The sequence below is a fragment of the Saccopteryx leptura genome, chromosome X (genome assembly GCF_036850995.1).
Source record: "Saccopteryx leptura isolate mSacLep1 chromosome X, mSacLep1_pri_phased_curated, whole genome shotgun sequence".
Lineage (NCBI taxonomy): Eukaryota > Metazoa > Chordata > Mammalia > Chiroptera > Emballonuridae > Saccopteryx > Saccopteryx leptura.
In genome coordinates, this window is record NC_089516.1 from 23,357,678 (window position 1) to 23,385,030 (window position 27,353).

General features: G+C 41.3%; 1 protein-coding gene across 8 annotated transcripts in view; it reads right to left on the reverse strand.

Annotated features, from left to right (window-relative positions):
* Positions 1 to 23,838, reverse strand: part of TAB3 (TGF-beta activated kinase 1 (MAP3K7) binding protein 3) — a 65,971-nt gene extending 42,133 nt beyond the window's left edge. For 3 of the 8 annotated variants that reach the window (XM_066356075.1, XM_066356069.1, XM_066356076.1), the window contains exons 1-2: positions 23,268 to 23,692; positions 2,772 to 2,877 (exon numbers count right to left, since the gene is read on the reverse strand). The gene's annotated coding sequence lies outside the window, so the exon portion shown is untranslated. Of the gene's footprint in view, positions 1 to 2,771; positions 2,878 to 9,282; positions 9,443 to 22,897; positions 22,919 to 23,175; positions 23,194 to 23,267; positions 23,693 to 23,725; positions 23,747 to 23,817 lie in introns of those variants that run through there. The other 5 variants (XM_066356072.1, XM_066356073.1, XM_066356071.1 and 2 more) reach the window with 5 other exon arrangements.
* Between the last annotated feature and the right edge of the window lie 3,515 nt (positions 23,839 to 27,353).

Below are 27,353 nucleotides of genomic sequence, written 5' to 3' on the forward strand. Positions count from 1 at the left end.
TGTTCCTGTATGTGCCCTGACTGGGGATTGAACCAGCAACCTCTGAGCTTCAGGATGAAGCTCTAACCAACCAAGCAACCCAGCCAGGGTTCTTTTTCCTTTTCTTTTTAAGATTTTATTTATTCATTTTAGATAGAGGAGAAAGAAAGGCGAGGGCGGGAAGCATCAAGTTGTACATAGTTGCTTCTCGTATGTGCCTTGACCGGACAGACCCAAGGTTTCACACTCATGACCTCAGTGCTCTAGGTCAACGCTTTTCCCACTGCGCCACCACAGGGCAGGTCCCAGCCAGGGTTCTTCTATTATAAAGGTGTTTTTTGTTGTTGTTTTTTACAAAGACAGAGAGAGTGTCAGAGAGGGATAGACAGGGACAGACAGGAACGGAGAGAGATGAGAAGCATCAATCATCAGTTTTTCATTGCAACACCTTAGTTCATTGATTGCTTTCTCATACGTGCCTTGACCACGGGCCTTCAGCAGACTGAGTAACCCCTTGCTCGAGCCAGCGACCTTGGGTTCAAGCTGGTGAGCTTTTGCTCAAACCAGATGAGCCCTCACTTAAGCTGGCAACCTCGGGGGTCTCAAACCTGGGTCTTCCGTATCCCAGTCTGATGCTCTATCCACTGCGCCACCGCCCAGTCAGGCTTATTATAAAGTTTTATGTGACTTTATTTTTCTTAAATGCAGCCTCAATGTGTTTTATGCTGCTCCTTCACATTCTATTGGAGACTCTTGTCTCCTAATAGATTTTAAAAAATAAGTTATCAGTTTCATCACTCCAAAGCACAAAGGCTGATCAATCCCTGATCAGGGCACATAGAGGAATAGACTAATGTTCCTGTCTCTCTCTCTCTCTTCTTTCCTCTCTCTCTAAAATCAATAAATAAAAATTTTTTTAAAATGAGTTATCAGTCTTATTAACCTTGAAATTCAACATCACAAGCTATAGAAATTTCCTACCGTAAGGGTTTGCAAGATTTACACAAATGCCATTGATGACCATCTCTTTAACAATGTCTAGCCTGACAACACACCCGAGTGCCCTGTTCCCTCAGTTAATAAAATCAGAGCACTCCACTTGAACTACAGAAGACTCAGACCCTCAAAGTGAGAGAACCACAGTTATAAAAGTGAGTAGGGCGAAGCCCTATAAATACGTTGTCAGAAAAAGAAACAGTTAAGGTAGGACAAGGAAAAGGAACACTGAGGAAAGCTTCATGGAAGAGATAACATTTAAACTGGGATGCAAAGAAAAATAGAATTAAAAATATATGTATTAAAATGATAAAGCTGGAAGGAACTCTACATATCATCAAACCCAGTGGTTCTCAACTGGGGAAGATTCTGCCCCGCAAGGCACATCTGTCAATGTCTGCTGCCATTTTTGGTTGTCATACTGGGGAGGGGTGCTAACTGGCATTTAGTGGCAGAGTCCAGGGAGGACGCACAATATCCTATAGTACACAAGAAAGCCCCTGACAGCAAATTCTCTGGCCCAAATGTCAATAGTACCAAGGCTAAGAAACCCTGAACCCAACCTTGTTTCAGCCAAGAAGGTAACTGAAGGCTAGAGGGATTTAAAAACTTGCTTAAAAGCCAAAATTATATAACAGGCCTCATTAACAGCTTGCCCAGTGTTTAAGTCACAACACATACCCACATATGTTATTATACCAGGGAACAGCTGTTAAAAAGAGTGGAAACATCTTTATAAGGTGGTAAGACAAGCTATCTGAAAATCAAAGCTGATATTGTTAAATAGTTTTTCTTGATACAGATCTACCAAAGTAAGAATTGCATTACATTTAAAAATGTATACCCTCGCCTGACCAGGTGATGGTGCAGTGGACAGAGAGTCGACCTGGGATGCTGAGGACCCAAGTTCAAAATCCTGAGGTCACTGGCTTGAGTGCAGGCTCATCTGGCTAAAGCACAGGGCCCCCGGCTTGAGCGTGGGCTCAGAGACATGACCCTATGGTCACTGGCTTAAGCACGGGGTCAGTGCTCAACTGGAGCTCCCCTCCTGCCCCGGCAAGGCATGTGTGAGAGAGCAATCGAACAACTAAGGTGCCGCAACAAGTTGATGCTTCCCATCTCTCTCCCTTACTGCCCATTTTTCTCTCCCATGCACTTGAAAAAAAAATGTATATACCCTTGCCTGGGCCAGGTAGCTCAGCTGGTTGGAGCAACATCCCAATGCACCAGGGTTGAAGGTTCGGTCCCCAGTCAGGGGACATGCAAAAGTCAACCAATGAGGACATGGATGTGTGGAACTGATATTTCTCTTGCTCTCTCTCTCTCTCTCTAAGGTCAATAAATTTTATATATTTTTTAATTTAAAAAACAATATTAGATTTATCATCTATACAAGTCAGTTATTAAACAAGTATCTAAGAGTAAGGAAATTACAGTAAAAACGAGGAAGTGGAGTATGAGCAAATACACGCACTCCTTAGAGCTGCGCCAGCTCTAAGCACTGGGGGTCTGGGCCCTAGGTAGGGCTGATTAGCCCCCTTTACTCAAATCAACTGCTACATTATCCTTCCATTTGCTGGTAAGCTTTCCAATAACAAATGAATTGTACAAAAAACTTGCTTAGGGTCCTGATTGAGGGCCTAAATCGAAACACATGAAATCATCTGAACATCTTTTTTTTGCTCTTAGAAGTACAAAAGGGATCAGGGTGGAAGTAATGGCAACATGGCCCAGTCTTCACAAAAGTTTTTGTTCTACTATATTACAGGGAGACAGCACAGATATATACTCCTTACCTCCAATTTGTCAACTGGTGAAACTTCAACTATAGGATACGTTGGCCAGTTTGACATGCAGCAATTCACGATAAAAACCTCGAAGAAAAGGCTGAAGACAACTGTCCTAAAAAAAAAAAGAAAAACCAGAGAGGTAAGATTCAAACTTTGAAAGGTTTCAAGACAGTGTGAGCAAGTGATACAGTGTACAAATTAAAGGTCACAGAAAGGAATGCAGCGATGTGTACATCTTGATCTAACTGCCTGAACTGCTGGGCTCCCCTTTCCGGGCTGTCGCCTCTGGGACTAAAGGCAGAGCAGGCGACAGCAGAGGGGACGCCTGAAGCTTTTCTAGGGCTTTGGGGTCATAGAAAGCTAGCAATAAGACATGTAGTTGCATCCCTAGCAAACCATGAGGGGTTCCCACGGCCCCCATGATATCCTAGTTATTAAATTCGAATGGCTTTGATTACCAAACTGTGCTGAAGCCGTTCAAGGACTGGAATTCAGAGATGTGAGCCGAGCAATCCATTAGACACTAGAGCTTAAACTACCTGACAAACTGATAGGCCGAGAAGGATAAAAGAAAACTCCTCTTCCCTCACCTTCAGGTCAGGAACCTGAAGGGCTGCACCTTAAAATAGGGGTGAACCAGAAATTAACCAGGCCATACACTAAATGCAACTTGGCCCCGAGTCATCTGGTTGGCCCAGAAAAATCTCAAAAGCCGAGGATTAGACTAAGTAATCCTAGATTCCCTCAAGGAGATGCCACCAAAAAAAAAAAAAATCTTTCTGGGAGTTATCATCCTTGGCCTCAAATAATTTCTTCAACAATTTTTCAGCATACGATTAAAGGCAATCAGATACATGAGGAGACAAAAGAACAAGATTGTAAGCTATAGAAACAAACAACAAAAAGAGACTCACGGGCACTCCAAATATTAAAATCAACCATAAAATTTAAATTATGCTTACTATGTTCAAGGAGGTGACAATGACACTTAATTATCTCAGCAATGAAGTAGAAACTATAAAAAGTGACATAGCAGATTTTTTAAAAATTGATTTAAAGCATTCATTCGTTGTTCCACTTAGTTGTGTGTCCACTGGTCACTTCCCACATGTGCCCTGATGGGGAATGGAACCCGCCACCTTGGTGTTTCAGGACAACGCTCCAGCCCACTGAGCAACCAGCCAGGGCTAACATAGGAGATTTTTTAAAAAGCAAAGAGTAGCCTGACCTGTGGTGGTACAGTTGGTAAAGCGGCAATCCGGGACACTGAGGTCACCAGTTTGAAACCCCGGGCTTGCCCTTTCAAGGCACATACAAGAAGCAACTATGAGTTCATGCTTCCCACTCTCCCTTCTCTCTCTCTCCCTCTCTCTCTCTAAAATCCAATAAATAAAACCTTAAAAAAAAACTTTAAAAAATTTTAAATAAAAGAAGCAAAGAGTAATTCTGTAACTGAAAAATACAAAAACTGAAATTAAGAATTCAATAAACAGGCTTGTCTACGTGCATCAGTGGATAGAGCATCATCCCAGCACGCCAAGGTCCCGGGTTCGATCCCCAGTCAGGGTATATGAGAAGCAACCAGTGAGTGCACAACTAAATGGGAAAAGTAAGAGGAACAACGAGGTGATGCTGCTCCCTGTTTCCCTTTCCTCTCTCTTTCTCTGTAAAAATTAAAAAATATATCAATGGAAAAAAAAAATATATATATATATCAATGAACAGGTTTAACATCCAATGGACACAGTTGAGATACTGATTCAGAAGATAGATCAGGGAAAGAAAGCACAGGATAAAAAGGGGTAAGAAACATAAGTATACAGTGACAAGTTCTAACATCTAACACAGTTAACTGGAATTCCGGAAGGAAAAGAAAGATAAGCATTATTCGAATGGCTGAAATTTTCCAAAAATGATGAAAAATGTCAAAACAACAAATTTAAGACTCTCAATGAATTCCTAGCTGAAAATCAAGATAGAAAAACTTAAAAGCATCCTGAGGGTGAAAACTACTACTTTCAGACAAGCAACAGTTAGATGGATGACTTAATTCTCAACAACAAAAATGCAAGCTGAAAGACTGTGTAATGGTATCTCTAAGAAGCAGATAGCAAAACAGCTGCCAATCTGGTACATATTGTACTGCAGAGAAAATACCCATCAAGAATGAAAATGAAATATTCTCAGACAAAAACACAGTTCACATCCAGCATACCTCCCCACTAAGAAATCAGAAAGCAACAGAAAACTGACCCAAAATGGAAGGTTACAGATGCAGAAAGAAATGAAGACCCATGAAAATGTAAGCAAACATGTAAAAAAATCTAATGGAACACTGACTATATAAAATAATGTGTTAAGGGATTTAAAACATGTCCAGAAACTTATCTCCAAATTCATTAAGTTATATACATTAAATCTGAACAGCTTTTAAACATATATAGATACACATATATACAGAAAATTAAATTACAGGACAACAGCATGTATGTCAAGAGGTAAGTAAATGCGACTAAGGTATTTTTAATGTTCTTGCTTCAACCAGGAATAAGGTAAAAGTTATCGACACTTTAGACTTTCGTAAGTGCTAAGGTAATGATAAAAAAATTAAAATGAGTGCATGATCTCGGAACCAATAAAGGAAAAAACTGATATGAAAGTAATCATTCAAATGAAACAGAGAAAAGAAAAACAGAATGGGTGGGAAACAATGTGATGCTATCCATAATCTAAAAATAACTGGTAGCTACATTAAATATAAATGAATTAAATGATTCACAAATTACCAGACTAGATTTTTTTAAATCTACAAATATATATTGCCTTCAAGAGGGCCACGAAAAATACAGAAAGGTTAAAAGTAAAAGGATAGAAAAATGCATCATGTAAATTAGCCAAAATAAAGATGATATATAGTTAAGGTAGTTTCAGACAAACAGAAAAGCATCACTGGAGTCAAAGAAGCCACAGTAAGAGTGATAAAATGTCTACTTCACCAGAACAAAATAATTTACTAAACTTGCATATACTTGATAACATGGCTTCAAACTATATACACAGCAAAAGTTGACAGAACTACTTCGGAGGAACAAACATCAATATCACAGTGGCAGATTTTAAGGTATTTCTCAGCTGTAAGAATAAGTGGACCAAAAAAATCAGTAAGGACACAGATACAATTAATAAACTTTTTTTAAATTGATTGGGGGGGTAGAAGCTTGAAGCATCAACTCATAGTAGTTGCTTCCTATATGTGCCTTGACCAGGCAAGCACAGGGTTTCGAACTGGTAACCTCAGCATTCTAGGTCCATGCTTTATCCACTGCGCTTCCACAGGTCAGGCACACAATTAACAAACTTGAGCAATAGGCATATATATTACGCTATACCCAACAGCTGCAGCATATATGCTTTTCAAGTACTTACGTATTTATTTACCAAAAACTGACCACATGCTGAGCCATAAAGGAAATCAAGAAATTTTAGAAGACAGAAATCACTCAGAGAAAGTTCTCTAAGGAAACTGTGATGAAACCAGAAACCAAATATTAAATATACAGTTAGAAAATTCTCATATTACTGAAACTTAAGAAATATACTGCTCACAAAAATTAGGGGATATTTTATAGCTTCATATTCATTTTCAAATATCTCCTAATTTTTGTGAGCTGTATATATTTTTAGCCCTGGCCAGGTAGCTTGGTTGGTTAGCGTGAGGTTGCAGGTTTGATCCCCGGCCGAGACACATACAAGAATCAACCAATGACCACATTAATGGGTGGAGCAACAATTCAATGTTTCTCTCTCTCTCTCTCCCCCTCCCTCCCTCCCTCCCCCTCTCCTTTCCTCTCTAAGAATCAATAAATAAATTTTTTTTTTTAAAAATACATTTTTAAATAATTCACTGATCAATGAAAAGATTACAATGAAAATAAGAATGATGCAAACATTATATACTAAAATGTATGGGATGCTGGTGATGCAATATCTCAAACTGAAAGTTGTGGTTTTACATGCATGTTGGAAAGAAAATAAGGTTACAAATGAATACCTAACTACCCCTGTTAAGAAGTTAGAAGAAAAGCAAAATCAACCCTAAAGAAGTAAATAGAAATAATGACTATAAAAGCAGATATTAATAAAATAGAAAAACACCCATATAATTGGTTCTTTGAAAAAATTACTATAACTGCTAAACCTCTAGGAAAATTATTTTTTATTTATTTATTTACTTTTTTTAGATTTTATTTATTCATTTTTATTAGAGAGAGAGAGGGAGAGATAGAGAACAGGGGGAGGAGCAGGAAGCATCAACTCCCATATGTGCCTTGACCAGGCAAGCCCAGAGTTTTGAACCGGTGACCTCAGCATTCCAAGTTGACGCTTTATCCACTGAGCCACCACAGGTCAGGCGAAAATTAGTTTTTAAAAGAGAGGAAAAAGATATGTATACCCAGTATCAAGAATGAAAAAGGTCCAAGAGAAATGAAAATATGACTGCACAAAAAACTTGTACATGAATGTTCATGGCACCATTATAATAGTCAAAAAGTAAAAACCCAAATGTCCATCAACTGATGAATAAATGAGAGCCCAGAAATAAAACCCACATGGATCTGAGCAAATAATTTTTGACAAAGGAGCCAAAAACATACAATAAAAAAGAAAGCCTCTTCCATAAAGGGTGTTGGGGAAATTGGAAAGCCACATACAAAAGAATGAAATTGTACTACTATTTGTCCCATATGCAAAAATTAACTCAAAATGGATCAAAGACCTGAAACAATAAATTATATAGAACATAGGCACTAAACTTATGCTAATGGACCTTGGTCTTACAGAGACTTTATGAATTTGACCCCAAAGTCAAGGGAAATAAAGGCAAACATAAACAAATGGGACTATATCAAACTAAAAAACTTCTGCACAGCAAAAGACACCAATAACAAAACAAAAAAGCAACCAACCAAATGGGAGAAGATATTTGCAAACAACAGCTCTGACAAGGGGATAAATATCCAAAATATACAAAGATCTCATATAATTCAAACAAACCATCTAATTAAAAAATGGGCAGGACCTGAACAGATAGATCCTTCTTCCAAGAAACATACAAATGGTCAACAGATATATGAAAAGATGCTCAACTTAAGTAGCTAGTAGGAAAATACAAATCGAACTACAAAAAGATACTTCACTCCTGATAGAATGGCTGTTACCAACAAGACAAATAATAACAAGTGTTGGGGAGGCTGTGGGAATATGAACTGATACAGCCACTATGGAAAAGAATCTAGAGGCTCCTCAAAAGTTAGGAATACAGTTACCATATGCCCCCAGCAACCCATCTTCTGGGTATACACCTGAAAATTTTCTTTTTTTATTTATTTTTATTTTACTTATTCATTTTTAGATATGATGCTAAGCAAAATACGTGACAGACCGTATTATTTCACTAATATGTGGGATATAAAACTGAAAGCAATAAATGAACAACAACAAAAAAACCCCAAAACTTAGATACAGACAATAGTACGGTGGTTACCAGAAGGAAGGGTAAGGGTAAGGAGTGAAGGGTGAAAGGGGTCAAATAGATGGTGACAGTAGAGTTCGGGTGGTGGGCACATGTTGCAATGTACAGGTGATGTATAATGGAACAGTACACATGAAATTTATAGAATTTTATTAACCAATGTCACCCCAATAGATTAAAAAAAAGTGGTCTACCCATATAATGGAACATTATATGGCAATAAAAAATGAAGTACTTACATATGCTACAACATAGCTGAACCTTCAAAGTGAAAGATGTCAGTCACAAAAGACCACATATTGTATAATCACATTTCTATGAAAATTTTAGAACAGGCAAATCCCTGGAGACAAAAAGATCTGTGCCTGCCCGGGGCTGATGAGGAGAAACAGGACTGAGGGCCCTGCCAGACAGCTCAGTTGGTTGGAGCATCATCCCGCAGCACAGAGGTTGCTGGTTTGATCCCCGGTCAGGGCACAGACAGGACCAGATCAGTGTTCCTGTGTCTCTCTCTCTCTCCCTTTCCCTCCTGCTAAAATCAGTAAAACATTAAAAAGGTGGGGGGGGGGGGGCTGAGGGACAATGTGGAATGACTGCTAATGGGTGCAACATTTCTTTTTGGGGTGATGAAAAATGTTCTTAAACTGACTGTAGTGACTGCTGTCCAGCTCCGAATGTATTAAAAACCCACTGAATTGTACACTTTACATGGGTAAATTGGATGGCTATATCTAAACCCTGTTAAAATGGGAGGGGGCCTTTACTAAGAAATATGTAGACATTAAATGATAAAAGAACATAGCTGTGATGCCATTATTTGAGAATACAGATGAAATGAACCAATTTTTATAAAAATATAATTGAACAAACAGTTATAAAAACTAAACATCAACTATAAGAAGAAAACTGGAAAATTCACAAATATGTGGAGAGTAAACGACATGCTACTGAACTAATGTGTCAATAAAGAAATCAAGGCCTGACCTGTGATGGCACAGTGGATAAAGCGTCGACCTGGAAATGCTGAGGTCGCCGGTTTGAAACCTTGGGCTTGCCTGGTCAAGGAACATATGGGAGTTGATGCTTCCAGCTCCTCCTCCCTTCTCTCTCTCTGTCTCTCCTCTCTCTCTTTGTCTCCCCCTCTCCTCTCTAAAATGAATAAATAATAAAAAAATAAAAATAAATTAAAAAAAAAGAAATCAAAAGACAATTTTTTAAAAATACCTGAAACAAATGAAAATAAAAAATTTATGTATGCAGCAAAAGCAATTCTAAGAGGAAAGTTCATAGCAATAAATGCCTACCTCATGTACTAAGAACCATTTCAAGAATAAAACAAAACATTAATCCTCAAAAACGAGGAAAAAAAGGAACAAACAAAACTCTAAATTAGTAGAGGGAAGGAAATAACAAAAAATGAGAGAAACTAGATGAAAAGGATAATAGAAAAGAGCCACAGAACTAAGAGCTGGTTGTTTGAAAGGAGAAACAAAATAGACAAACCTTTAGACTCACCAAGAAAAAGAGGACTCAAATAAAATTATAAATGAAACAGGAGACATTATAAAGAATCATTGAGACTACAATGAACAATTATATGTCAACCAATTTGATAACCTAGAAGAAATGGGATAAATTCCTAGAAACGTGCAACCCACTAAGAGTGAATATTGAATAAAGAGAAAATGTGAACAGACCAATTACTATTAAGGAGATAGAATCAGTAATCAAAAACCTCCCAACAAACAAAAGTACATTTAAAGAATGAATTGAAATACCAATCTTTCCCAGATTCTTTCAAAAAATAGAAGACTTCCAAACTCATTTTACGAGGCCAGCATTACAAGTGTTAGCAAGGATGTGAAGAAAATGGGACCCACGTGCACTGCTGGTGGAAATGTAAACCAGTACAGCCACTATGGACAACAGTATAAAATTTATTTAAATAATTAAAAATAGAACTACTATATTCCAGCAATTCCACTTCTGGGTATTTCTCCAAAGAAAACGAAAACACTAATTCAGAAAGATATATACACGCCCATGCTCACTGCAGCATTCATTATAATAGAGAAAGAGTCCATCAGTGGATGGATGGATGGATAAAGAAAATGTGGCCCTGGCCGGATGGCTCAGTTGGTTAGAGCATTGTTCCCAAAGCACAGAGGTTATGGGTTTGATCGCCAGTCGGGGTACATACAGGAACAGATTGATGTTCCTCTCTCTCTCTCTCTCTCTCTCTCTCTCTCTCTCTCTCTCTCTCTCTCCATTCCTTTCTTGCTAATATCAATTAAAAAAAAGAAAAGAAAATGTGGTATACATAGACAATGGAATATTCAGCCACAAAAAAAGAATGAAATCTTGCCATCTGTGACAACATGGATGAACTTGGTAAGCATTACGCTATGTAAAAGACAGACAAATATCATGTGATCTCTATTATATGTTATCTAAAAAAAGAAATAGCAGGTATATTCCTTAACTTATTTTACAAGACCAACAAAACCTGATAAGGACAGTACAAGAAAACAAAGGCCAATCTCACTCAAGAAACAAAGATCCACCTGACTGGTGGTGCACAGTGAATAGAGCATCGACCTGGAATGCTGAGGACCCAGGTTCGAAACCCAGTGGTCCCTGGCTTGAGCACTGGCTCATCTGGCTTGAGTGCAGGATCATAGACAGGACTCCATGGTCGCTGACTTAAGCTGAAGGTCAATGGGTGGCTCAGCTGGAGCCCTCAGTCAAGGCAAGTATGAGAAGCAATCAACAACTAAAGTGCTGCAACTATGAGTTGATGCTTCTCATCTCCCTCCCTTTTTGTCTGTCTGTCTCTCTCTCACTAAAAAAATAAGAAAGAAACAATGACTCAAAATTTCTAAGCAGATAAAAGGAAAATGTGATAATGATCAAACTGGGTTTATTCCCGGAATGCAAAGTTGATTCAACATTGGGAAATCAATCAATATAATTTGATGCAAGGAGCAAGCAACAGTAGGAAAAGCATGTGATAAAACCCATATTACAATGATGTAAGCTCTAATCAAACCAGTAACAGAATGAAACTTCCTTAAGCTAATAGAGTAATTGTATCATATGCAGTGGATAAATGTTCTAAGTTTCCCCTCTGGCAAAGGGAGTAAGACAGTGTTACCCTCTATTACTACTTCTATTCAACATTATATGGACTAAGGCAGAGCCCTGGCCAGATAGCTTGGTTGTTAAGAGCAGAGGTTGTCAGTTAGATCCACGGTCAGAACACATACAGAAACAGATCAATGTTCCTGTTTCTGTCTCTTTCTTTCAAATCAATAATAAATTTAAAAAAAAAAAAATAGGAAAAGAAAAAATAGGCAAAGAAATACCCAACAAGCCTGACCTGTGGTGGCACAGTGGATAAAGCGTCGACCTGGAAATGCTGAGGTCGCCGGTTCGAAACCCTGGGCTTGCCTGGTCAAGGCACATATGGGAGTTGTTGCTTCCAGCTCCTCCCCACCTTCTCTCTCTGTCTCTCTCTCCTCTCTCTCTCCCTCTCTGTCTCTCTGACTCTCTCTCTCCTCTCTAAAAAATGAATAAAAATTTTTAAAAAAGATTAAAAAAAAGAGAAATACCTGACACTTTTGAAGGAATTCCACCCAAAATAGTTATAAAAAGCACAAACCTCAGTTACCTAGAAGATCTAGTTATATATACTGCCCCTTTCCCTGAGATTTACAGAATAAAAGATTTTACTATATTATTAATATTTTAAAAATTATTTTGGTGCCTATATTAAAATAAAAACTAGTTCTCTCATTCTTTCTCTAGTTAGAACTCTAGAAAATTTTTAAGTCCTACTTAAGAAGTCTTTGCCTACACCAAGTTTACAGACATTCTCCAAAAACTGAGACCTACCAATGTATCTATCAACAGAATACTTAGAGATCTATTCACACAATAAAATATGTAGTAATAAGAATAGTCAACAGTTACACACGTTGTAGATAAATCTCACATTTATAATCCTGCACAAAGAAGTACAGTAGGGTTCCATTTGTACAAAGTACAAAAGTCGGCAAAACAAATCTGTGATGTTAAAAGTCAGGGTGAAGGTTGGGACACAGGGTGGTTAAGTGACTAGAAGAGCAAACAAAGGGGCTTCTAAGTGACCGGTAATGTACCCTTTCTTGATATGGATGGTGGTACACAGTGTGCTCAGGGGGAAAATTCACCAAACTGTTCACTACTGACGTGCGCTCTCTGCATATATATTAAGCTTCAATAAATTCTTTTAAGCATGAAGGAGTACCTATTATTAAAAACTGGTTAGGGCCTGACCTGTGGTGGCGCAGTGGACAGGGCATCGACCTGGAATGTTGAGGTTGCCGGTTCAATACCCTGCGCACTTGCACATATGGGAGTTGATGCTTCCTGCTCCTCCCCTCTTTCCCTTTCCCTTTCCCTCTCTCTCTCCCTCTCTCTCTCCCTCTCCCTCTCTCTCTCCCTCTCCTCTTAAAATGAATAAATAAATAAAAAATAAAAAACAAAAAACTGGTTAGGGCCCTGGTCAGCAAACTGTGGCTCGCGAGCCACATGCGGCTCTATGGCCCCTTGCGTGTGGCTCTTCCATAAAATACCACGTGTGGGCGCTACCTCAATAAGGAATGTACCTACCTATATAGTTTAAGTTTAAAAATTTTGGCTCTCAAAAGAAATTTCAGTTGTTGTACTGTTGATATTAGGCTGTGCTGACTGATGAGTTTGCCGACCACTGGGTTAGGGGATATGAGAGCAAAAAGGTCTGAAGTCCATTCCTTCAGGTCAGAGCACAGCAATCAACTAACAAACTTTTTAAAAGCAGGTGTTACACAACATGCTAACTGTCAAACTTACAGTAAAACATTGGTTTGAAACAAACTGACCGCCCCCAAATAAACCGATTTATATCCAGATTTAGTGACTAGTGTTAATTTATAGAGGTCTAAGACAAGCAACTTGGTTTTAGAGGTTTTCATTAAATAAGAGGGTCTTTCAAATCTCAGAAATGAACTAATAGATCCACATACCTAATCAAATCTCCTAATTTTACTAACGAAGAAACCAAGGTCCTTTGCAGTTGGGTGATTTGTCCAAGGTCATAAGGAGCTCTTGGTAAGTAGAAACAATTGAAGTTATTTAACTTCACCCTTCTTCCGATTTTCTGCAAGTTGCAGGGGATCCACCCACCAAGAAGAGTTTGTTTACTGGCAGTGCCCTCAACACATACCACAGTCAATGAAAACATGCTCACCCAGATGTTACCAACTCAAAATTAACTTCTTTGCCATCCATGACTAACACCCAAAAACTATTTCTGGGGCAGAAAAGATAAGACTTTTTTAAAGTAAAGTTCATGATGTGAAACCCAACAGATAATTTTCTGTTTACACTAGTTTTTTTTTTTTATTTTAGGAAAGAGAGAGGAAGGGGGTAAGAGGAGGGGGAGAGGGGGAGAGGGGGAGAGAGAAAAAGAGAACACAGATCTGTTCCTCTCTGTGCCTGACTGGGGATTGAACTGGCAACATCTGTGCTTTGGAACAACTAAGGTGTTGCAACAAAAAACTGATGATTGATGCTTCTCATCTCTCTCCGTTCCTGTCTGTCTGTCCCTTTCTATCCCTTTCTGACTGTCTCTGTAAAAAAAAACAAAAAACAAACAAAAACATCTTTTAGTCCTGTGAAAGCAGTTTTAAATAATAAAAAATGCTTTAATGTCCACTCTATCCCCATACCATTCTTTCCTCTATCATTGAACTCTCTCTTTTTACTTTAAACTATAAAATCCAGTGCGAGGATGAATTCCTGGACTTACCATCCCTGGGGAAATACCTGGCCTTTTGAGAACCTGCAGAAAACTTAGAAAATGGTTTTATGGCCACAGAAATTAATCTACTAAAGAACTGGAGATCTCTATATAAACACAAATGTAACAAAACCTAAATACAACATGGTATCCTGGATTAGATCAAGGAACAGAAAAAGGGTATTAGTGGGAAAACTGGGGAAATTGGATAAAATTGCAGTTTTAGCTAATAGTAATGTACCAATGTTAGGGTCGTATGTTAGTGACAAATATACCATGGTCATGGATACCTTGGTGAAGGGTATATGGGAACTCTGTAGTATTTGCCACTTTTCTGCAAATCTAAAATTATTTTAAAAAATAAGTTTATTTAAAAAGAAAGTACTGCCCTGATGGGATAGGTTGGTTGGTTAGAGCGTTGGCCGAAGTGCAGAGGTTGCCAGTTCAATGCCTGGTAAGGGTACAGACAGGAATGGATCTATGTTTCTTTCTCCCTCCCTCCCTCTCTTTGCCTCCCTTCCTCTCCCTTTCTTTCACTCTAAAATCAGTAAAATAAACATTAAAATTTTAAATAAAAATAAAAGTAAAGGATTTAGTGAGAAGTATCAAAAGTTTAAAAGCTTGTACCTCAAAATTCTGACCCAAGTAAATGTCCACAGTCAGGTATCTTTAAGTGTCTCCATCCGCACAAGGCCAGAAAAGAGGATGGGGACAGGTTCGCAGAAGGGATTCTAAATGCTACCTATTTCTCCAGTATAACTAAATAAAACAAACCCCAGAAAAGCCTGAAAAAAAAGGAGAGAGATGCTTACCTTAAGGAGGGATGAAAATGAACATTCTCAAAAGCACTTCTCAGTGGGAAAGATCAGTCCTACGCAAGTACAATACATATGGGCAGTGGGCCACCAAGCGGGGGTATTCTAGAGGTCTTTGAAGAGGACGGCATAATAGTAAATACGTAGCATTCCCTACGCACTCGCTTGTGGGCCAGTGCTTTTTCAAGTGCTTTAGAGAAACACATTTAAACCTCTCCAGAACCCTGTAAGGTAGGCAGTACTTATAACTAAACTTGACAGACAAGAAGTTCTGTAAGTGATAGAACAGAGTTGAAGGCAACCATGATACTATAGCCTTCTGAGGAGACGGGCCAGGAAAATGCTCCTGCCTTCTAGGGACCTGTCACTGCTCAGTCTGTCCTCAGCTACCACCAGGGAAGAATCCCTCTGCCCAAGGCTTCAGGGTACACGCTAGGATTGTGAAGGAATGCGACTCCCCCACCCATCTATTTTTTTTTTAATTTAGACGCACGTGTGCGTGCAAGCGTGTGAGAGACAGAGACAAGGAGACAGAGAGGGACAGACAGGAAGGGAGAGAACTGAGAAAAATCAACTCATAGTTGCAGCACTTTAGCTGTTCATTTATTGCTTTCTCATATGTGCCTTGATTGGGGGGGGGGGGCTCCAGCCAGCGACCTTTGGCCTCAAACTAGCGACCACGGGGTCATGTCTATGATCCCACACTCGAGCCCGCGGCTAGGGATTTCGAACCTGGGTCCTCAGTGTCCCAGATCAATGCACCATCGCCTGGTCAGGCACCGCCACCCATCTTTAAAACTGTAATCTTTCATTACCTGATGTACTTAGTGCTATTCTTGTTGAGACACTGTTACATGTAGAAGCTAGTTATTATATAATTATAGTATTATCAGTTTTCAAATTCAGATATGTTGGGCTAGCCTCAGAATCTGAAGGTCATATATGACATTATTTCTGTGGGAAAATGGAATTGATTTCAAAAACATTCATATAAATGGACCATTTAGAAATTGAGTATGCCTCCCACTACAAAGATCCCCAAACCCCATGACAATATAAACAAATTTTCCACTGCGCCACCACCTGGTCAGGCCATATAATCAAATTTCAATAAAGACTATAGCTACTTAAATAAGCCAGTTTTGCTCAAAGTGGCACATTTACTTATACCTAAAAATTAGCAATATACTTCTCTGCCTGGATCCCCAGTAAGCTTTGCATTAAAAAATTACCGAATAAACAAATATCTTTCACACACACGGAACAGAAGGGGAGAAGGGGTGTCATCTCAGAAGGTAAAGTAGTAATAGTAGCAATAATAATGACAATGACAAAATAATAACAAAAGGAACTAACTCTGAGCATTTACCATTGCTAGGGACATTCTAAATATTATACATCCTCTGGCTCTTTTAATCCTCACAAAAATCCTCTGAGGTAGATACATATTACCCTATCCTAATTTCAAAAATGAGGAAACAGGTCAGAGATTAAGCAATTTGCCCAAGATCACCGAGCTAGTTAATTTCAAAAGTAAGATTGAACATTTGAGCATTTTACCCTTGGAGATCATGTTTTGATTTGTTTTGTTAAGATTTTATTTATTGATTAGAGACAGAGAGATTGTAGTTGCTTCACTTTAGTTGTTCATTGATTGCTTCTTGTATGTGCCTTGACCGGGCAAGCTCAGGGTTCCGAACCAGCAACCTCAGTTTCCAGGTCAACGCTCTATCCACTGCGCAACCACAGGTCAGACATGCTTGAAGATCATGTTTTTAACCACTGCACTCTACGTGCAATTATATAATTTGGTAAACTCTCAAATAAAGGGGGCTGATTCATATTCATTTTAAAAACAACAGTGGTTTTGTGACCCTAGGGCCCCATTACAGAATCCCATCTTGCCTTTTATTAGGAATATGTCCTTCAACCAAGCCAATACTGAACACATTTTTTTTAATTTATTCATTTTTTTTAGAGATGAGAGGGAGAGAGAGAGAGAGAGAGAGAGGAGAGACAGAGAGAGAGAAGGGGGGAGGAGCTGGAAGCATCAACTCCCATATGTGCCTTGACCAGGCAAGCCCAGGGTTTCGAACCGGCAACCTCAGCATTTCCAGGTTGACGCTTTATCCACTGCGCCACTACAGGTCAGGCCCTGAACACATTTATGGAGAATAAATTCAAAATATATTTTGCGGCCTGACCTGTGGTGGTGTAGTGGATAAAGCATCTACCTGGAACACTGAGGCTGCCGGTTCAAATCCCTGGGCTTCCCCGATCAAGGTACATACAGGAAGCAACTACTATGAATAGATGCTTCTTGCTTCACCCACCCCCCCTCATTCTCCCTCTCTCAAAAAATCAATAAATAAAAAAAATCTTTTAGCCTGACCAGGCGGTGGCGCAGTGGATAGAGCGACGGACTGGGATGCGGAAGACCCAAGTTCGAGACTCCGAGGTCGCCAGCTTGAGTGCAGGCTCATCTGGTTTGAGCAAAAAGCTCACCAGCTTGAGCCCAAGGTCGCTGGCTCAAGCAAGGGGTCACTCAGTCTGCTGAAGGCCCGCGGTCAAGGCACTTATGTGAGGGCAGTCAATGAACAACTAAGGTGTTGCAATGCGCAACGAAAAACTGATGACTGATGCTTCTCATCTCTCCGTTCCTGTCTGTCTGTCCCTGTCTATCCCTCTCTCTGACTCTCTCTGTCTCTGGGAAAGAAAAAAAAATCTTAAAAAAAATACATATTTTGCTTTGCTTTTTTCATTTTTAAATCCTTCACTTAATTGAATACTACAAAGTGGCAAACTGCATGTAACTTCAACAATAAACAAATAAAACTTTATTTAAAAAATCTTCAGCCCTGGCTGGTTAGCTCAGTCGACTAGAGCATCATCCAAAAACACAAAGGTTGTAGGTTCAATCCCTGGTCAAAGCACATATGGGAAGCAACCAATGAATTCACAACTAAGTGGAACAAGTGAATGCTTCCCCGTCTCTCATCAATCAATTAAAAAAAGAGAGAAACACTAAAAAAATCTTCAGGTAAAACACACTGTTCGTGTTTACCACTAAGTATAAACTAGGGTAAAATAACTAAGAATTCCAACACCCTTGAAAAGTTTCAAAACAGCAGCAAGATATAGTGGGAACAAGATATTCCTTTTATGACAAAAGAAAAACTGTTCTTTCCACAACACTAGCATCTGCTTTAAAGACAAACGTTAACCTCGGGTGGAATGAACTCAAAACATGTTCCTAAATTCAGAAATTTTTCACTGACAATCTAAAAAGGCTATTTATCAGTTTATCTCCCAAAAGAGCCATCTGATGCACATAACACATCTAATTTTGGAGAGCTCAAGGTGTGCATCTCTACTCATCTACTGAGTGATTAGAAGAAAGCATGCAACCCCCAACTTCAGCAGCACAAGCTGATTTTTATAATCATCTATTTGAACCTCAGAACTTGCTTCCCCAGGAAACAAAGGTATATGTGCTAGGTTTCCAAGCCAGCCCACAAAAACTTAACACACCCATAAGGGTAAAGTAGTATAATAAATTACTGAACCTATAACCCCATTTAGCATTCAACTTAGAATAAAAGCCACTACCCTGCTCCACTCAGCCCTGGAGGTAGAATTCTTCCCTCTCTCAACTAGGAGTCTGTGTTCCCCTATGACCATAGGCCAAGGTTTCCATGATCAAAGCAGAACATAAGGAAAGGCATGAAGGAGGGCGGCTGGCACTTTATTAGACCTCAGAGGTAGGACAGAATGACAGAGCTGCGGTGAGGGGAGACCATGGGATTAGGAAGGCAAGGCCCACTTGGGAGACAAAGATGAAGGGTGACTTGGCAACTAACAGGAACAAGGGAAAAGGGTGGGGGTCGGGCCGGCTGCACAAGAGCACAAGCGAACAGTGCGGGCTCTTGCAGCAGATGGACTTTTACAAACTTTCCTCTTTAACGCTTAAGAGGGAAGGAAAAGAAAAAGAGAAACCGTGGCAAAGGTCTTGACAGCGCCTCACTCCCTCTGGCTACTCATTCTCCTTTCAAGAAAGAAGGGAGTGGGTTAAAGGGTCTTGTCCAGGTCCCTGTTGAGCTTCTGGAATACCGTGTTTGGCCCTCGTCTGCATTCACTCTGTCAAAGACTTCAAGATCAACTACTGAGAACCGGGGGAAGGCTCCAGGTACCAGCAGAAGCAGCGTCAGAACAAGAGGAAGGAAAGGAAGGGGAGCGATTTGCAGCAGGACCAGGTGGGATGTTGCACGGTTCAACAAATGAATAGACCTGCCAGTGAATTAAACTATAAGTGTTCTTAGGTATTTGGGATTAATTCATTGACAGTTCCAAATATTTCATCAGGTCCATTTCGCTTTTAGACAAATGAATATTTGCGGCCATGGTAATAAATTGAGGTTTATTATGCAGAAGGTATGAAGATAAGCTTTTAAAAACATAGGAGACAATTTCCTGGTGTCTTTTATTTATATAGCAGCAATATAAATCACTTCAGAAAAGCTTTATTTACTTGAGTACGGTTACATTATCATTTGTTGATTTTTTTGCTCCAACAGCCCAAATACTACGAGTAATTACCTTCACAAAATAAGGAAGTATATTTAACTTTTTCTTGGGAGTATAAGTATAATGAAAAACTTGCTCATTCAGATCAAACATTGCCCATCAGGATTCCAAGGTTTTATTTCAAGCAAAGCTCCAAACTGCATATAACACACATATGCAGATGCACCCTGAGAAGCACAGGACTTCTTTTTCCTCAGCCCCTAATGCCCTTGTTGCCGTGAGACATGGTTACTTAACTGAAGGCCCCCGATTTCCTTAAAAAAAGGACAGTTCGATCCCCGGTCAGGGTACATAAAGAAACATAAAGAAACAGACTGATGTTCCCGTCTTTCTCTCTCCCTTCCTCTCACTCAAATCAATAAATTAAAAAAAAAAAAAAAAAAAAAGGAGCAGTTGCCCTGATGGGATAGCTCAGTCGCTTCTAGTGACTTTACAGTATGCCAAGGTTGTGGGTTCGATCCCTGGTCAGGACATATACAAGAATCAACCAATGAACACATAAATAAGTGGAACAACAAATTGATGTTTCTCTCTTTCTCCCTTCCTCTTTCTCTAAAATCCATCAATAAATTAAAAAAAATAAAAAACAGGAGAGCAGCAAATCCCAAATTCCATAGTAACTTCTCCAGAACTTCCAGCCAGGAATAATTAATTCGGCAGGTAAACAGAACCAAAGGACCTGCTGGCCGATCAGTGCCAGCACCCAACCTATTGTTTTTTCTTTTCTTTTTTTTTAATTTTAGCAGCTACTCTTCAGTTAAACACTCTGGATTTTGGGTTTTCATGGATTTTTTTAGGGAGAGGAAGAGGGAAAGAGAGAAACATTGTTGTTCCATTAATTTATGCATTCATTGCTTGTTTCTTGGATGGAACCCGCAACTTTGGTGTATCACAGGGGTCCCCAAACTTTTTACACAGGGGGCCAGTTCACTGTCCCTCAGACCGTTGGAGGGCCGGACTATTAAAAAAACTATGAACAAATCCCTGTGCACACTGCACAAATCTTATTTTAAAGTAAAAAAACAAAATGGGAACAAATACAATATTTAAAATAAAGAACAAGTAAATTTAAATTAACAAACTGACCAGTATTTCAAGGGGAACTATGCTCCTCTCACTGACCACCAATGAAAGAGGTGCCCCTTCCAGAAGTGCAGCAGGGGCCGGATAAATGGCCTCAGGGGGCCGCATGCGGCCCGAGATGATGTGGGGACCCCTGGTGTATCAGGACGGCACTCACCAACTGGGCACCCAGCCAGGGGCTCAGGTGAACTCTCATAAGCAGAGATAATGGCCAGGATGACAAGCTCAGCAGTACATCAAAGATGCAAGAGCAGAGACCACTGGGGGACTAAAAGTGACCAACAGCCATGTACTGTACTAGCAAGATGTTTCTGCTGTTTCACCTACCAGGCGTCCCCAAACTACGGCCCGCGGGCCGCATGTGGCCCCCTGAGGCCATTTATCCGGCCCCCACCGCACTCCCGGAAGGGGCACCTCTTTCATTGGTGGTCAGTGAGAGGAGCACTGTATGTGGCGGCCCTCCAACGGTCTGAGGGACAGTGAACTGGCCCCCTGTGTAAAAAGTTTGGGGACCTCTGATACACCTAAGCTGCTGCCTGGGAACTGGAAGGTCCTTCACTCCCTAGCCCCACAGAAGATTATACTGGAGCCCAGAACAGCTACCGTGTTTTCTGCAGACCACAAACTAGGTCCAAAACTTCTGTGCTAAATTAAAGAGAAGAAAAGCAGCGTCTGTTATCAAGCCCTCCACTTGCTGGAGAAGGTAGGTAGGTGGGTGAGGGAGTAGTGGGTGGGTATGTGTGTGCATACCTCCATAAGCTATGATAAAACAAATTCAAACTCCTAGAAATAGTTGCTATTTTATTTTAATAATATAATTTGAAAAACTATTCAGGACCAGAATAAACAAAATATTTGAAGTATCTTGGGCATGCTGAAACTGGAGGCAAAGTTACTGAAAACATCTGAATTTCAAATAGGTCACTACAGGCTACTAGGAATCCTTACTAATCAGCAGACCTGCTAAAATGTTACCTCTGGCTAGAAAATGAAGACATCTGGAAAAGAAGAATCTTGAGATTATCTTCAGCCAAGAACACTGAAAGCTTTCAAGATTACCAACAGAATTGAAAGGTCTCTTTGTAACAAAGATTTCCATTTTCATAAAATCTGTATCAGTCAGCACATACATTTATGCAGAGCATAGTAGAAAAAACACATTCTAGAATCAGACACATGAGTTTGAGTCCTAGCTCTGCAATCTACCAGCGATCGGACTTCCTCAGGAAAGTTACTGAAGAATGCTGGAGGTGTCCTTATCTGTACAATAGGGATAACGTTATCTTTGGCACAGGGTAGCTGTGAGGATTAGATGCAAAAGTACGTAATTCACCAAGCCTTAATATAATCAACGCTAACTCCCTTTGTTCCAAACCAAACTGTACAGAGCGCAATATCTATAATTGAGAAGACTGTCAAACATGGAAGAAAATTCAGAGTTCCAGAACATGGATTATTACATTCTGTCAAATGTATAAAGATGAAGATCACATATTTAATATTTACCTTCACTCGAGTCTTTCTTGATTAAGCCAGTTGTTGGCAAATGGGGGGAGGAAACTAAAGTTCAAAAACTTCGTATCATACACTGATTTAAAATTATGTTGTGTATATGCTTGCAATCTTCAAGTGTTCGTAAAAAAGACACCATCAGAAAACATGCCATGGGTAACGCGATACCCTTTAAAATGGAATACTGTGAACAATTAAGCTCATCTCAAAAGCCCTTTCTGGATATAAATATTTCTTCTTACAAATGTTCTTGTAATACTACTGCAAAACATTTGCAAAGAAAAAAAAAAATCCCCTTATCCTTCCAAAATAAAAAAGTGTACAAAGGAAGCTTTTCAAATTGTCAAATTGTTCTTTCCCATTCAGTCTTATTTTTACAAACTAGAAATAAATACATCACATGCCAAAATTATTGTCTGACTGACAAACATCACTGAAGAACACATGGAATTGACAAGCCCCGTCTGGACCAAAGGCGACAAGTTTTCTTAAGCAATTTTTTAAAATTACAGTTCAGTAAGGACAGAAATACTTTTCATTAACCATATGAAGTTCTGACTTGATCTGCAGCTTTGTCGATAACCCACCTAAATCCCGCGTTTATGAACTTTAATGACCTGGCACACAGTACTCAGCTATAGAACTCCGCTGGTAATACTTCTAATCTGTGGGACCTCGGAGGACTACCCGTGTGATCTTTACATGAACGTAAACGATGTTTTCTTCTTACTCCACACCTGCCCACAATCATTTGCAAACCTCTTTTGGAACAATTACTACTAACCTTCCCCACGATTCTCAACAACCCCAACCTTGGTGCGTTAGTTCTCATCCCCAAACACCTTGCCGGAGCTTGAAGCCCGTCCGCAGGGATTAACTCTTCTCAAAGTCCAGGGTCCGGCGAGGAAGGACATCATCCCCTCCGTCCGGGGGGCGAAGGCTAACCCAGGCCCCCGGCCACTCCCTCCCTCCTCGGCCTCCCGGGGCGGGCGCGCCAGGCCCCGCACAGACCTCCGGCCGAGCCGAGCCGAGCCCCCGGGACCCCAGCAGCCGGGCACACACCCACCGCCCGGGCGCGAGGTCACCGTGTCGACCCCGGGGCCACCCCGACGCCCCGGTCCGGGCAGGTGCCAGGCCTCCTCGCGGACGCTCACCCGGCAGCCGCCGCTCTCCGTCCGCCGCCGCCACCTCGCAGCCACTCCCGCAGCCTGTTCCCGCGGGGGGTCCGGGCCGGCGCCGCTTCCCCGCCCGACCCCCCCTTCGGGTGCGTGCCGCGCGGAGCCCGGATACGGTGAGAGCCGCCGCCGCTGCCACCGCCCCCTTTCCTCCCTCCTCCCCCAGTGCGTCCCTCCCACCGAGGCCCGCCTTGTATTTCCTGGATCCGCTCTCAGCGAGAGCCTGGCATGTGAGCCTCGGGCTTCAGGTCTCCCGTCGGGCGCCGTCGCTCGCCAGACACAAAGATGGCGCCGCCGGGCACAGCCGAGGGCGATCTCGCGAGCCTTGCCCCACCGAGCGGAGGTCGGGGGCCCACTGGAAAGGTGGTCAATTAGAGTAGCCTGAGCTGCCTTCTGAGCGAACGCTCCCCACATCGGCAAGGGGCAGTACTACTTACAGCAGGTTATTGCGCCTGCGCAGGGGCGGGAAGGCGGGCGATAACGCATGCCCAGAAAAGTCCTTTAAATAGCACCCAGCTCCGTGTTTTACCTGTTTCCTCTGGAGGCGCGGAGCTGAAAATGAGAGACGGAGGAACCAGAATGAAACTCCGGAAAGGGCTGGGCAGGACCCAGTGGTGAAGTGAGACGCGTCCCTTAAAGTCTGGGTCATCCCTCTAGAACCCAAAGGGCCAACACACTTTGGCGTCCCCGGGAGTTCTGCAACCTTTCCCTTCTCCTTTCCGTCCCTGTCACCGAGTAGTCTTTGCAAAGTCTTGGCTATGTGTTCATCCTCTTGTAGATTCGCGTTACTTATTGGGAGCTTAATGTGTGCTCAGAGCTGGACTCTCAGTTGGCAGCCACATCCCTCCTGTTTCTCACAGCACCATCTAACTTTCTCTTTATTTTGGCGCTATTTGAGCCTTCCAAATCTCATACTGGTTTTTAAAATTGATTTTAGAGAGAGGAAGGAAAAGGTAGAGAGAGACGTTAATTTGTTCCACTTATTTATGCAGTCAATTGGTTGATTTTTGTATGTGCCCTGACCGGGGATCAACTCGGAACCTTGGGAAATCTCATACTATTAACTCCTTCTTTTACTATTTTATTTTTGCTCGCTCATTCGTTGATTCATTCATTCAAACGTGTGTCGTTCAGTTTCCTATGTGCTAGGAAACAGATGTGTTCTCTCACCTCAGGGAGCTATTGGCCTGACATGGAGATGGACGAGGGAAAAAAACAATGATGACAGTTCATAGTAAATTTCGTGATAAAAATGAGTGCGGGGGAGTGACAGATACTGGGGGTGGGATGTCATGAAATATATCAAAGGGAAAAGTTTCGAGGGGAGTCTCACAGGCATGGGATTTAGTACAGTGAATTAGAGGACTGTCAGGAAACAAACCACCGTCATTATTTTAATAAAGAATTTAATATAAAGAATTGGTAATTAGATAACTGAAAAAGCAAGAAGAGAAAATATATTGCAGTGGCAGCAACTGCAGGATGCATCTCCTTTGCCTAGAGCTTGGGGAACTGATTGGGGTTATTACAATTTAGACATTTAAAGGAAGTGCCTTGAGCCTGACCTGTGGTGGCGCAGTGGATAAAGCATCGACCTGGAAATGCTGAGGTCGCCGGTTCAAAACCCTGGGCTTGCCTGGTCAAGGCACATATGGGAGTTGATGCTTCCAGCTCCTCCCCCCCTTCTCTCTCTCTGTCTCTCCCTCTCCTCTCTAAAATGAATAAATAAAAAAAAATTAAATTAAAGGAGGTGCCTTGAGGAGGGACCTATGAGGAGGGAGCAGCACTTTCTGGTACTGATGTCTCTGAGGGGATCTCAAGATGCTGTGCCTAAGCCCTGGCCCCGTAGCTCAGTTGTTTAGAGCATCATTCCAACACGCCAAGGTTGCAGATTCAATCCCCAATGGGGGCACGTAGAAGAGTAACCAATGGGCGAACGGCAACAAATCACTGTTTTTCTCTGTCCCTTCTCTCTCTAAAATCAATAAATACATTTTAAAAGTTAAACACAAAAAAGATGCTGTGTCCACTAGTGTGGGCAAAACTGCAAACTGGATCCAAGTGCTACTATGGCAAAGAAGCAGCACTGTTCTGAGAGCTTCAGATCTGCCTCCAACCTGGTGATGAGAACGAGACACGTAGAGCAGAGCTGAACTTGACCCACATCCTCAAGCAGAGCAGCTCAGGTGTTAAGAACCACTCAATTTGGAAGCTGGATGTGGTCAGAAAGGGGCTATTCACTCCCGTTGCACATCCCACTTAGTGGGGGCCATTGTGTTAAAACATTTATAGAAAACTTCAAATTCAGGGTTTCATATCAAACAGAACTGCCCTAAGTCAACTCACAAACCCATGACTGAGAAATAAATGTGCATTGTAATATTTTACTGCGACTTTTGCCCTATTACAGGGCAAAGTGCACTAATACAGCAGCCCTGTTACACAAAGCAGGTCAGTCTCCATCTGTCTCTTGTTCCATCATCCCTAGAATGTTCTCCTAGTATATTGGGTCTAGAATGGCTCAGCACCATTCCTTTTTTTTTTTTTTTTTAGATTTTATTTATTCATTTTAGAGAGGAGAGAAAGAAAGAGGGGACAAGTAGAAAGCATCAACTTCCATATGTGTCTTAACCAGGCAAGCCCAAGGTTTCGAACTGGTGACCTCAGCGTTCTAGGTCAACACTTGATTCACTGTGCCACCACAGGTCAGGCTGGCTCAGCACCATTCCAATCATTGAGAAGGAGAAGGCCTATCCATTTCTTTCAAGGGCACAGCCCAGAAGTTGTTAACATCACTTGGGTTCACAGTCTCCTGACAAGGACTCAATCATGTTACTGTATTTACCTGCAAGGGAGACTGGGGAATGTGGTCTTATCCTAAAGCAGTCTTGTACCTAGCTAAAATTTCTGACTATAGAAAAATAGTTGGGGAGCCTGACCAGGTGGTGGCACAGTGTATAGAGTATTGGACTGGGAAGCAGATGACTCAGGTTCAAAACCCCAAGGTCGCTGGCTTGAGCATGGGCTCCTTCGGCTTGAGTGCAGGGTCTCTGGTCTCTGGCTTGAGCATTGGATCATAGACGTGACTCTGTGGTTGCTGGCTTGAGCCCAAAAGTCACTGGCTTGAGCCCAAAAGTCGCTGGCTTGAGCCCAAAAGTCGCTGGCTTGAAGCCCAAGGTTACTGGCCTGAGCCCAAGGTTGCTGGCTTGAGCAAGAGGTCACTCAGTCTGCTGTAGCCCCCCGCCCCCATCAAGGCACATATGAGAAAGCAGTCCATGAACAACTAACGAGCCACAGCAAAGAATTGATGCTTCTCAACTCTCTCCCTTCCTGTCTGTCTGTCCTTACCTGTCTCTGTCACACATACACACTAAAAAGAAAAATGGTTGAATGGTTGGGGAGACAACCAGCAGCCCCATAAAATAATCAAAGTTCAGAACTTGATTTAAAGTTATACCTTGTTTTCTTTCATCAGTGGGGAGGTTAACGTCAAATAGCAGGTGTAATCCTCCTTTTTCTGTTCCTTCTACATCTCCTGCCCCATTTTGCTAGTGACAGTTTCTTCTCCTTCAAGCGAAAAAGGTGTGAGTATAGGTGGACAAGTTACTGCTTTATAGGTGCAGTCATAAGATGCCTTTGTCTTCTCTGCATTTAGCAGACTCCTAAAATGGACTCATTCTCTCTTGGTTTCCTTTGAGGGTCCCTCTTAGGCTTCCACTGCAGATTTTATAGCACATCTGAGGACTCAGATGATGCTCTTTCCTCTGTCTGGCCTCTTTCCTCAGCCCCTGGTCTCTTTTACTTGGTCTCTTACTTTTTGATCCTGCTGTAAGTCCTCTCTTAGTTGTCAATGCCTTCTCCATGACTGGCACCCAAATGCCATGATTCTTCAGCACCCTCCTCAAGTACAGTTCTTTGGTATAGAGTCATCCTTTTCTGACTGATTCTCAGTCCCTGCCTTTTGTGGAATACCACAACTTCTTAACGCCAGCATCCCCTCACCCATTGGCAGGGCACAAGCAAGAGGCTAAAGGTGGCTGCGTTCTTTGATGTTCTTGATCCACA